Source organism: Ipomoea nil, unplaced genomic scaffold, assembly GCF_001879475.1.
Source record: "Ipomoea nil cultivar Tokyo-kokei standard unplaced genomic scaffold, Asagao_1.1 scaffold1576, whole genome shotgun sequence".
Classification (NCBI taxonomy): Eukaryota; Viridiplantae; Streptophyta; class Magnoliopsida; order Solanales; family Convolvulaceae; genus Ipomoea; species Ipomoea nil.
Genome location: NW_017618004.1, coordinates 1 through 9,848, shown reverse-complemented (window position 1 = coordinate 9,848; position 9,848 = coordinate 1). Strand labels below are relative to the sequence as shown.

Here is a 9,848-nt window from a genome sequence, read left to right as displayed (position 1 = left end):
ATGACCTAGTCTACCATGCCATAAATTGGAAGACTCAAGCAAGTAAACAGAATTAACTTTGCTTTTATTGATAACAGGAATTACACTGAGCTTAAACAGCCCATCAGTTACATATCCTTTACCAACAAACATTCCTAACTTAGACAAAACTACTTTGTCTGACTCGAACACCATGCGAAAGCCATGCTTGTTCAACAGAGAGCCAGACACAAGATTCTTCCTCAGCTCAGGAACATACAGCACGTTGTTCAACGTCAGTTCTTTCCCGGAAGTCATCTTCAGAACCACCTTGCCCATGCCTTCCACAGCAGACTGAGCAGAGTTTCCCATCCACACCTTTTCACCCTCAACGGTCTCAAAGGTGTTGAACATCTCTCGGTTGTAACACAAGTGCCTGGTTGCACCGGTATCAATGAACCATTCACGAGGGTTTGAGCCCACGAGGTTCACCTCGGTCACCATAACCGAAAGGCTAATCTCGACCTCCTTCTGATTGCTTTCTCCAACAACGTTGGCTTTAGAACTCTTATTCTTCTTCCTTGGAGCCTTGCATTCAGATGCTCTGTGGCCATGCTTGCCACAGTTGTAGCATTCACCAGGAAACTTGTTCTTGGTAACGCCTCCTTTCGGACCTAGCTTTCGCTTGTCCTTCTGGTTCCTCTTGGAGCTCTTACCATGCTCCACAACGTTGGCCTTAGCGCCAACAACGATAGGAACTTTCCTATCATTCGTCCTGTTCCCTTCCTCAATCCTGAGTCGCTGGATCAGGTCTTCCAGGTTCATCTCCTTTCGCTTATGCTTAAGGTAGTTCTTGAAGTCCTTCCAACCTGGAGGCAACAAATGGATCACAGATCCCACTTGGAAGGCTTCACTTAGCACCATGCCCTCGTCACGGATCTCATCGAAGATTAGTTGCAAATCTTCTACCTGACTTAGCACGGTCTTTGAATCAACCATTTTGAAGTCGAGGAATCGGCCAACCACAAATTTCTTTGAGCCGGCATCCTCACTTCGGTATTTATGATCCAAAGCTTCCCACAACGCTTTTGATGTGCTTATCTTTCGATATACATCATACAGCGTGTCACACAATCTATTCAGGATGTAGTTTCGGCAAAGGAAGTCCGAATCCTTCCAATGGCCAACTGCCATCACGGATTGTGCATCTTGTTCCTTCAACTCGGGAACCTTCTCGGACAAGAACCTCGCCAAGCCGAGAGTTGCAAGGTAGAACAACACCGGTGAACTTCTCCGGCTTTTCAGCCGAACCAGTAGGTACCGAAGGTACCCGAGACATGGGAATATATCCCTCAGTGCTCCCACCATCTTGTGAACCAACGTTCACTGGTGTAGCTTGGGAATTAGCAACATTGTTGTCGTTTCCTCCATTGTTGTTCTCAACAACATTTTCTTCCCCATTGTTCACGATAGGCAGCTCGGGGTTCTCCATTTCTTCAAGGAAATTAGAGAAAACAACCAACGGGAAATCAAGAAGTAAGGTTTTAAGACAGGAACCGTTGGTAGAAAACAAATAATAATCAAATGAAAATTGACTATTATTTTCTGGAAATAAGGGAAGAAAAGATGAAGAAATTTGGCTAGTGTTTGGTGTTGGGTTTTTGCAAGAGTCAAGTGAACACTCTTTCCTTAAAACCTTATTTGTCACCTCCCAAAGATGCTAGGAGCGTTGTGGCTTAGGCTTCCCAGGATAAAACTTGCTTTGATTCAATGTTTGAGCACTCAAACAAGGAATCCGGCGAGCAAGACAAAGCTATGAACACAGTAGACAAAGAAAGGGAGTAGAAGCAGAATTTTGAGGCTGGAAAAACAATGTTTCGTGTATAATTTTTCTGTGTAAAATCTGCTGCCTCTACCCTCTCTTATATAGGGTTGAAGGATTAAATAGCTCTTAATAGGGCACTTTAAGGCACCCCCCACTACACCTAGTAACAGCCACCATTACCATGGGTTTGAATTCAAAAATAAAGATTGGAATTAATTCAAAGAATTAATTCCGTAACAGTAAGAATTGAAAACCCAACGGTATGTAGGCTGAAACTGAAAGTTTCGGCCATGTGCCTTGTCTAGTCTCGGCCTCTTTGGCCCGAGACCACAGTTTCTGCCCATGCACCTCTCGTGGTCTCTGTTGCACGAGAGTTGTGCTCTCGGTGCACCACAACCTCTCGTGCTCTCTTGTATACGGTTGGAAAATGATACCGAAGTTTGGCATAACTTAGCCTGCAAGGCCAGCCAATATCCGTGTACCCAGGTGCCGGCGCACACGAGCTCGGGCTTGAATCAAGCCTTTTTCAATCTCGTCTAGTTGAAATTTGATTTGCAAAAGAGATCTTGTATATAAGGGGGGAAAATCTTCATTCCAAAGCAATGTGGGACAAAAGCTCACTTTTTCCCTTCATTTTCCAACTCAAATGGGTCTACTTTGAGAATCAATATCTCATTCACCCATTATCCGTTTTGAGCGTACAATATATCAATCTCTTCGTCTCACTACGAAGTATCCGAATCCACTTTGACCCGACCCAAATCAGAAGTGGACCTCACTGATAATTGTACCACAAAATAGCTACTTAACATACCATTTTATGCCATTTTAAGCTATTTTTTCCAACAATACATAAACATTATACTAAAGTAATGAATATAAGTGTCATTTAAAAAATGTCAAAAAAAATAAGTGTCCTTTAAAAGATCTCAATTACAAATTTTTAATGATATACTTTTATACATTAATTTTATTTGTAAACAAAAAAAAATAAATTTAAGTTAAGAAAAAAAAAAAAAGAGCTATAAGGATTTTAAAAAATAGAGATTACTTGGGTGCATGTTGCTAATATATATTAGTTGTAGTTATTCTCCATCAGATGATTATTCTATTATTTATAGCTGTTTAAAAAAAATGCCATAGATTTATAAATATTATAAAAGCATTAATATCAGTGAAATATTATTTGATGGAATATCAAAATTACTATTAAGATACTCTTCATTTATTTTTTAAATGACTATTCTTCTATTATATTGAGAAAAGAGCAAATGACATTTTTAATCATATTCTTTTAATTTTTTTCTAATTACATCCTTAATTTTTATTTGTTTGTCATAATTAATCTTCCATTTAAATTTTTATCACGCTTAATAAAAATGGTTATAACATGTAATACAACTTCATTAAATAGAAACGAATTAATTCTAAATTTAATTACCTATCACGCATTTTCAAATTTAGTCATTGATTTTAAAACTACCAAATTTAGGGGGTGTATTCAATCATGACTTTTGTAGAGTTTTAAAGACTTTTAAAATGATAAATTTTAATAAACTTTGATTGACTTTCATAGAGTCGTTTAAAACTTTTTAAAACTTTATAAGACTTTATAAAAGTCTACACTAGTGGAAATTAGGGAATTTCCGACCACCTGAACGTGATCTTAAATCAAGTTGATACCAAAAAGTGGTCAGAAATAGCAACAAAGGTTTTTCCGGATACCAAAAGTGGTCGGAACAAGGCTTTTGACTTGATTTAAGATCACTTTCAGGTGGTCGGAAATTTTATAATTTTCAGTAGTGCTATATAAAAAACATTCATAGACTTTTATCAACTTTTTATTTTAAAAAGTCTACAAAAATCATTGAAATTCTAAATTGAATACATTCTTACAAACTTTCAATGATTTTGATTCTTAGCATTTATAATTTTTTTACAAAACATTTTTAATATATCATAAAAATTTCTTATTATGTAATTCTTCACCCACATCAATATTCTCAACATTATTATTTTTATCTATGTTGAGACTTATATGCTAATTACTTATATATATTATTAATAAACATAAAAAAATTATTTCATTAGAAATTCATAACAATATTGAATAATAAAATTTATAATAAAAGAATTGATCAAATAAAATATTTAAAAATATAATTACAAGTTGCATAAATATTTTTTTTTAAATCTAATATATATATATATATATATATATATATATATATATATATATATATATATATATATATATACACTTAATATATTGCTAGGCATCACGCAAAGAACTATTATTTGCAATAGCAATTTGAGACTGCGAACAACAACAAGGTGTTATTGTTTGCAACCTCAAATTGTTGTTGCGAACAGTAGTTCGCTATTCGTAGTAACTTGTTGTTAAAAAAGAAAAAAAAAGAAAAAAAATATATATATTACGTGATATAAACATAAAAAGAATAAAAAATCAAAATATATAAGTATTTATTATATGAATATTATGAAACATATACTAAAATTCGATGATGAAAAATTTGCTTTGTTCATGTATTTAAGGAGAATTAGAGGGTTAGGGATAAAAAATTCATAGAAAAAATAAAAATCAATATAAACAAGCAATAATGAAGTAAAAATAATATTATTTCAAATTTTTAGATGAAGATTGTAAAGTTGGAGAGAGAGAAATTGGTAGAGTTTAGGTATGAGGAAAATATAGGATAATGAAGAAAAAAATAATTTTATTAAATTTAGATAGGTTTATAAAGTTTAAATTGGGAGAAAAAATAGAGTTTAAATAGAGAGAGAAAACATTCAATGTTGTTAGAAAGAAAATTTTGAAATCTGGGGGCTGATGTCAACTATTTATATTTGGGAAGAAAAAGTCTACAAAAGTCTTAAAATTAAAAAGTCTACAAAAGTTCAAAACTTTTTGAATACCACGTGACTTTTAAAGACTCTCTAAAAGTCTTAATTGAATACCACACGACTTTTAAAGATTCTTTAAAAATCTTGATTGAATATCGTCTGACTTTTAAAAACTCTCTAAAAATTTGAATTTAATACCCCCAAACTTTTAAAGTTCATAAAAGTCTTTAAAATTCTATAAAAATCATGATTGAATACACCCCTTTTAGTTCTTAAGTATTAAATCATTTCCAATTTTAATATACTGTTAGCTTTCAATCATGGCAATTACGCCAATTGTTCCCACACGCGGGAAACAAATCCCTAATTTTCTTATTCTAGCAATTCCAATTTCAACCTCAATAACAATTTACACATGAAAAAAAAAAAAAAAAAATCTTATAGTGGATTATAAATAAAAATGATTCAATATTGAAAGACTAAATTTAGTAAATTTAAAAGTCAATGACTAAAATTAGAAATAAGTGATCGAAAATCAAAAGACTAAATTCAAAATTAAATTAATATAAAACATCTCAAAATTGAGATAGTTTAATTAAATTTTGCTTCATTTACTCACTAGCGAGATATAGAACCAAGTTTTTCACCCTTTCATATTAAGAAAGAATCCAAACTCACTGGGTTTATGATCAAAGTGGACAGATCCCTTGTGCGCACCGACTTCTGACTATGTCTATTGAGTCATTGAGTTATTGTTATTTACATCCTTTCAAATGTTGTGTTAGGCCTGAGTGTTGGAGGCCCTTAGAGTTGGGAATTCAACCTTTTGAGAGAAGAAAATAATTCAAATTCACTAGGTTTAAAAGTTGGAACTGCATTATTACCACTTAAATAAATGAATGGATGAGGTGGTCAATGAACCTTACTGCGTATTTTCTAAAAAAGATACCAAATTTGCTTTCATAGTTCTTGTCCATACAAATTGTGTGAACATCTACATGAAAATCTTGCATCTATGCTTTTTCTTGACATCATATTTCAAATCTAAGAAAAATTATAAAGATGAGAAAATCAACAACTCAATCCGATAACCGATTCTCTAACTTACTAGGTTTGCCAAACAGAGCCGAAAGCTAAAAAGCTATAAGCTAGGAGCTGAAAACTTAAGAACTGTTAAGTTACCTGTTATGGTTCAACGTGTTTGGAAAAATTAACTTTTTGATAAACTGATAAATGTAAAAAGACTAAAAATAACATCTTCAAAAAATTTAAAGTAGATTGTTTACATATTAAAATTTAACATTTTGAAAAAAAAAACAATTAATATAATCATGATCTAGCATCCCAAAACATCTTCATCCTAACAACAACAGCAGCAGCAGCAGCAACAACAACAACAACAACAACAACAACAACAACAATAATAATAATAATAAAGAAGGTACGAATAAAGAATTTGTCATTTCTTTAAAAATGTTTAATAATAATAATAAAGGATTTGTTGTGAAAGTTGCAGATAAAGGATAAGTAAAGGGTTTTTAATTGAGAAGGGTAAATGATTTTATTCTTTAAAATAATAAGGATAAAAATGAAAAAAAAAAAAAAGTTAAAAAGCTCCTAAATAAGTTCTGCCAAACAAAGCCACATTCAATATAATTGATTGAGATGCGATTTAAACCTAAAACCTTCTTAATGTCCATTAACCGCAAGGTACTTGTCATATTTGAGACAATTTAAAAATGAAAAGAAAAAACAAATAAAATGTGATGCTTTTTTCAAATTTGTTCTTCAAAAAAAGCAATAATTGAAACTAATATAAAAAAGTTAGTGGAAATAAAAAGGTATTGAAAAAGAAAAATCTTATTTCCACTAAAACAATGTTAGGCAAATAAAGTAATGCAAAAAGAGTATCATTTACACAATTTAATTCCCCTTTTCTTTTCATGGGCAAAAAATATTGTGTATTTTTTTAAAAAAATAATGTGTAGATTTAAAATATACACAAAATGCCAATGTTGCAAAAATCGAGCCTAAGCGTCGCCCGACTGCGGCGAGGAAGGCCGGAATCGGCCTCCTCCGTGGCCAGGCGGCCACCTAGACCGCTTAGTCGGCTGAACCATCAACTGTTTTTTTTTTTTTTTTTTTTTTAAGGATTATTCGCCAAAGATAATCTCCAATTAAGCATCAAATGACCAAAATACCTCAATACTAGTGTATTGCTATTTGCTTGCTCAACTACAAAACTTTTTGAATGGAAAATTCTACCTACCTTTGCTATTTTTTTCCTAAAAAAAAAAAAAAAAAAAAACTACAAAACTTTTTGAATGACATGTATGCCTACGACACAATACAAAATCTCCCACCAGGCAAAGGTAGGTAGAAAATAAATAATTTTGTTGTTCCCAAAACGTTGAATCCCCAATTCTAAGAGCCCCACACTATAGTCCGACAGAGCATATGGGAGAATGTAAATCATGGTAACTCAACTGAATAGGGGTTAGAACTTTGTTCACGCATAAAGAGCCCCTTCACTTTGAAAGGTTGCTCTTACACTATCACTGGTGAGACTCAATATCGAGTCATTGTTTCCAAACTTCACCCATGTGATTAACTGAACTGCCATGCGGTAATCACACAGACACTAGAGTACATGAATATGGCATGAATCACCATTGAAAAAAAAAAAAAAAAAGCAACCAAAAGAAGAATCTTTATCTTGAAAGTGACCAACACTCTTTACTTTAAACTGATGCTGATCACATTGAGACAACTTATATCACGGCAACAAAAACAAGGACAATTTGATTGGTCCAGCTTACTATATTTCTTGACTATGTTTGCAAAAGGAATGTGATACCAGATTCCTAAGAGCTTCACATCATCATCCCTTGTAAGCAAAGATCCCCTCCCTGGCAATTTTGTAATTTCCTACTATCATCCTCTCATGGTACTTCCCTCCTATGTGTCATGGGGATGACATTTCCCTCCCCAATTTCATGGCTTTTTTTCTCTTTAAGGTAATTTTATCCCCATACCAAGAAAATCAAATATACATTACCAATGGCAAAAGTTTTACCTTAGTCAACCAACCACAACAATGCACCACATAAAGCGGAATACATGCAATATTACTCTATGACCGATAACTACTATCTGACTTGTTGAACATCATATATATAAATAATAGATATGCAATTCAACTACCAACTTAGGCATTCCGTCTCATGTAAACTATTAAGTCTAAGATTCAATGCACTATGCGGATCAACATGAAACTCTTCCTGCTTGAAGAGTTACTTGTGACAACAAAAGAGGTTGGAATTTGATTTTTGCATTTGTCATCTGAACTTTGATCAGTGAACAAACAAGAATAAGGCTGTGAACATTTATTCTAATGAAATGCCAACACTAGTCGTATATACCTCTGTTCACAAACACGATGTGCCATGTGCGACAAGATGTGGGTGGTGAGATTGTGAGCAGCAGTCTCAGAATCACATACCCCTTTAGAGCATAGCACATCTAACTTCAAAACCACATAGAGTGCTACTGGAAAAGGAAACTGAACCAACACTATAGAATTCTTATTGTAGAGTTACAAATTTTGTTCTGAAACATTACACCGTAACTGTGAAGAGCTATTACCTAATAAATATCAAAAGCATGATGATGATTTACATCCATATAGGTGCCTGACATAATTCAGGAAGCTTGACAAACCACTCGTTTGTACAGTTTGGGACAACCAACACAATCCCGGTCTTAAAAATTAGGTAGCAAAGGCATTCAATGATAGAACGGATTCTTGAATGAAAGTCATAAATCTATATAGACCAAATGAGCAACTTGTGACAGAATGCATAAAATAACATGCATATGAAAGAGGCATAAATTCCCAGCAACGCTTCAACTATTATTCAAAAATTGATCATCCAATATGCCATAGTAATCACAATTTTAGCTTAAAAGTGTCATACTTGGCAAAGAAATTACCATACCGAAAAATTTCAAGAGTCAAGTTAACAGCAACATCGGATGGAAGCAAATGTTTATTAGAAACATACACAAAGGTCATTGCATCAGAAATTGCAGAACTCCATTCTATACCCAATTCTAAAGTTGGTGCAAATACTATTTCACATATCTTTGTGCATTTAAAGATATCCTTGTACTTACAACTAGACACCTATGTTTGCTACATATATATAGTATTACCCGCATCTCAATGAATAACAGGAAGGATAAAACAAAGTTTTCCAGAAATGACCTGCATTCAATGGAAGACAAAAATAAGCAATTTTTTTTTGCCATGAATTCTGCAGATTTATTGATGCACAACAAGCAAATCAAGAAAGGTATCACAATTATCATATGAGCAATAGTTAATAACTTGGCCAACCAAATCTGCAAACCACAAGAGCAAGATAAATAAAACTGTTAATTTTTTTACCAGAAACAAAAAGATAATGAGTAAACTAACCTATCTCAAAGAAGGTACTCCATACAGGGTTGACTTAGTAAATCTTGATGAACTAAAATCTAGCCATAAAAATTCTAGCAATCTTATAACAAAAAACTATCATTATCATATCTATAGCCAAAATGATTAAAAATGAAGTTTCAACCAAACTCCTATAACCCTTTTTCATATACACAACAATTCCATACCTCACAAAGAAAAAAAAAAACTACACAATTTGTTCTTTAAACATCAATACCAAAGCCCCCACCAAAAAAAAAGCATTAAAAGGGAAGTAAAAAACTAGAAACATGAAATATGTAGGCAAGCAAAGAGGGGTAAAGCGCTGGATGCAGAGGTTTATCGATCGATTCCTGTTACGCTAATTTATCCTTTGAGTTTTGAGTTTCAGGAACAGATCGATTAACCGCTGCCTCCAGTGTCTCAACCATCCCCACCAAACACCAAAAAAAAAAAAAAAAAAAAAAAAAAAAAAAAAAGAGCAAAAACTTAAAACCATAGAAAAGCAATGGAGCTGATCTCAAAACACTCGCATATCAACTCAGATCTGAACTCACATTACAGCCAATAGATCCCTAACAAATACATATATCCATCACCGCAAAAGTCCGGAATACATCTCTCATATATTATACATATACGCCAAAATACGGAAGCTCTGGTATACAGAACTGTATAGTTTCATGATATCGGCTATGGAGTACGGATTGGCAGAATCTA

The 9,848-nt window shown here is 33.2% G+C and overlaps 1 long non-coding RNA gene across 1 annotated transcript; it reads right to left on the bottom strand.

Moving 5' to 3' along the window:
* Nucleotides 1-7,887: 7,887 nt before the first annotated feature.
* LOC109190711 lies at nucleotides 7,888-9,842 on the bottom strand. The gene is made up of 3 exons (XR_002055768.1): nucleotides 8,916-9,842; nucleotides 8,071-8,340; nucleotides 7,888-7,995 (listed from the first exon to the last, which is right to left on the bottom strand). It is a non-coding gene; the product is annotated as an uncharacterized LOC109190711 (long non-coding RNA).
* Between the last annotated feature and the right edge of the window lie 6 nt (nucleotides 9,843-9,848).